The sequence below is a fragment of the Papio anubis genome, chromosome 18 (genome assembly GCF_008728515.1).
Source record: "Papio anubis isolate 15944 chromosome 18, Panubis1.0, whole genome shotgun sequence".
NCBI lineage: Eukaryota > Metazoa > Chordata > Mammalia > Primates > Cercopithecidae > Papio > Papio anubis.
Window position 1 is genome coordinate 30,256,775 of NC_044993.1, and position 4,021 is coordinate 30,260,795.

Genomic DNA, 4,021 nt, shown 5'->3' on the forward strand with positions numbered 1-4,021 from the left:
ACAATGAAATATGAGAATTACTGAAGAGCATATTAACTGGGAATTGATAAATATAATGTAATGTATTCATATGATAGAATACTAGGCAGCAGCTAAATACACTGAATAGACTTGTATCTATCACCAACATTAGCCTACATAGGAGAGACTGATAGAGGCAAAAAGAACTCATTTCACCCAAGCAGCTCATAGTATAAGAGACAAAAGATTAAGTATGTGGCTATGATACAGTGTGGCATTGATCACAGAAGTGTGCAAGGGATGTGCTATGGTAACATAACAAGGGAAAGGTACAGAAAAAACATTATAGAAATATAGTAATGTTATGCTCAGGGTCAGGTTCCAGACCATACTAAGGTTTGAGGGAGTGGGTAGATGAGCAGAAAGAACATTCGGAGGGGCAGGAGTAGGCAGGTGAAAGATTATTTTATTCAGCAGCAGCTCTCACCAACAGCCTTCTCACAGTATCTGTCCTACATAGTCCAATGGCTCCCACACACATGGCTGTGCAGCTGGCTGTCCCTTGCCTTCAGGGTTAGCAGCTTAACTCTTTCTCTCTTTGGGCACAAGCGAGCCAAGCTGTGTCCTGCACAGTGTAGGCAGGGCAATTATACCTTTTACAGACAATAGAGGCTTAGAACTAAGGGATGGCCTTTCCACGTTATGGTTATATGGCTGTGATAACAAGTGGAGTTATACGCCTGCGCTCCGAACTTGCTGAGTCACTCTGGATGTTTACCTTGGCCTATCCTTGACCAAAGCACAGCCATGTTCTGTACAAGTAAAAAGATGATAATTAGTTAGATAAAATAGTTCATAGTCCAGAAAATAGTTTATAAAACATTTTTTAAATGCACAAGTCTAAAGATATGTTGTTAGATACCAAAAAACCTCAAAGAAACAATAAAAACCCATAAAAATTAGAAGAATGCATTCACAGTACTTAGTACACATGATTTTAAAGAAAAGGAAAAAAAAATCTATATTATCATTCCTGTTCTCTCTCTTTAAATTTGCCAGAAACTCATCTAGAAAGACCCAATTCTGTAGGAGACACACACACACACACACACACACACACACACACACAGAGTTTGATGTAGAAGTACCCATAGATGTTCCAGTTATGATTCCAAGTAGGAAGACAGAAATAACATGGAAATGGATTGCAGGAAAGAGGTCTGCTTTAGAAATACTTGACAGTTGTTGTGTTTTAAGATCATCATGGAATTTGAGTGGATGGAACTGCCCTCTGGAGAGAGTGTGTACAGAAAGAAAACGTGCTGGACATAGGGAAAAGATGGGAATTCCTCCTAGGTAAGTAGGTGAATAAAGCCTGTGAATAAAGCCTAAAAATGCACTGGCAGAGGCAGAAATACAACCATAAGAGAGCAGTGTGTCAAAGAAGCACAAGTCAGAAAGTGTTAAGCAGGTGAGAGAAATCAAAGTCAAAGACCACAAGGAGTTCAGCTAAAATAAAAACTAATATTGTTCATTAAACTATACCAAGAGAAGTCATCAATGCATTAGTGAGGGAAGCTTCTGGGCAACAATGAATATGTAGGGAGTAAGAATACAGGATGCTGAGGCATAGCTGGGCAAGGTAGGGTAGGCAGTCCTTTTAAGTAGATTCTATACAAGCAAAGTAGAGAGAGAAGATGGGCTTGATTACACTTTAACAGAAAATCCTCACATAGTTGAAACTACATTTGCAAAATGCTTATTACTAAATGTAAGCAAGAGTTGATGATTGAATTGTAAATAAGAATGCCTTTCGTACTGTTAAAAGTGGCTACAGAAAAGTCTAACTAAAATACTCAGTTATATATTCTCTTAAATTAATGTGCAAAGCTTTTTGCACTTTAAACCTTCTACATAATTTCACCTGCAGGAAAAGAATAGGCTCCACCTAAAGTTGGCATTTATTTTTATCAGTCACAATCTGCAATTACTATACACAAATAAATTTTTTTGTTTGCTTGTTTGCTTCAGGAAATACACAGCAATGTAAGCAGAGAGATGAAAGAAGGTGATAACAGTTGAAGAGACAAAGAGGTAATTTACTTTTTTAATCCTAAAGTCAAATAGTCAATCTATTCAGAATGTACCTTGGAGGGAAGAAAACAGTTCTAAGGCATCAGATAACCTGAGATTCATTTGAATAATTTAGCTGCTTAGTATTCAAAATTATTGATTTTCAAAAGAAGATCAAGAAGAAAATCTGTCTGTGTATGCATGTCTGTATGCTTCTACCTCTAGGTCTTTGTCTGTGTTTACATATTTTTTTTTAGCCAAACAAAACTGTAGCCGAATGTTGCTGGTCAAACTAGACCACGCCTTTAGTGTTTTCATCATTTACTATCAGCTAATTGGCTCCTGGATTCACATATGTTAACAATGAAAAAAGTATGAAAGTGACATAATACTCTAGGGGAAAAATATTACACTGTGTGACTGAGTAATGGCGCAGGGCATTATACTATCTACAGGAACAGAAGGTGTGACTGAGTAATGGTGCAGGACATTATACTATCTACAGGAACAGAGTGTAGCTACACAGTTAAAGGCTCAATATCTGGATAAGGTTAGCCTTAGATTTAGACCCTGACTGACAGTTACTCTCTGTGAGATGATGGTAACAAAGACTCTTTGCATGGCCAAACTGTAGTCAAAACCTTAGATCAAATCTTCACCTAGGTTCATCTGTGCATTTCCTTGTAAAATCCAGTTTTGGTAAAGAGTCCTGATAAATCATTTGAGCAAGAACTCCTCACCTTGGGTATCTGATCACCCTTGATATCTGAACAGGTGCCTCATCCTTCACCAGCCCTCAGATGATGTCTGATCATCCTGGCCTGTCTTCAGCTAGAATCCTGTTAGGCTGGTTTAGCCAGAATCCCCCTTAGCTCTGCTATTTCCTTTTAGTCATGTTCCAATCACTGACCCTCACCCTGCTCCCTGGCTATACATTTCTACTTGCCCACGCTATGTTTGGAGTTGAGCCCAATCGCTCCCTCCCTGCAAAAACCCATTACTATGTTCCCATGTGTACCACGATGGTCCTGAATAAGGTTTTTCTTTACTGTGCTTTCACAAGCATCATTGAATAATTCCTTAATGGTGGGTAAATCCTTCACGCCATAGCTCCATGGAAGACATTGTTAATATCCTCATTATGCATATGAGGATACATCTATAAAAGGTAATACAGTAAAAATTAATATTGGTGCTTTTTATCATTCGTGTTTTTGTGGTGATGATTCATGTACCAGGTTTTAATTGGCATCTAGAGTCCAGTACATGTGATGATATAAAGGTTGAATTAGAACTAATTCATTAGTTAGACATATTATTTTTAAAATATTTTAAATTGCAAATGCTTACCACGTACTACAATGTTTTCCCAATTTCTTCAAGAAAGAGTACCAATTGGCATATAATTCCCTCCAGGCTCTGGCTATACCTATTTTCCTAATCACCTCTATTATTACCTTTTATATACGTAGACTTATTTTATTTATTTATTTTTTTTGAGATGAAGTCTCACCCTATCGCCCAGGCTGGAGTACAATGATGTGATCTTGGCTCACTGCAAACTCCGCCTCCCGGGTTCAAGCAATTCTGCCTCAGCATCCCGAGTAGCTGGGATTACAGGTGCCTGCCACCACACCCAGCTAATTTTTGTATTTTTAGTAGAGATGGGGTTTCACTATGTTGCCCAGGCAGGTCTCAAACTCCTGACCTCGTGATCCACCCACCTCGGTCTCCCAAAGTGCTGGGATTACAGGCGTGAACCACCGCGCCCGGCCATATGTGGACATTTATGAGACTACAAAGAAACAATAAAAATGAAGTATAATGTTCCCCACTCCACATTTGCCTATGCCTGGATTCTCTGCCCTAGAACCAATGTGTGCACTTCCTAAGAGTCATTCAGGCCTGCCTGCCAACTGGCCTTGGTCAATTGTGCTACTATTGTGCTCGAGGTGACCAGTAATACCTCATACTCTTTCATTGGCCC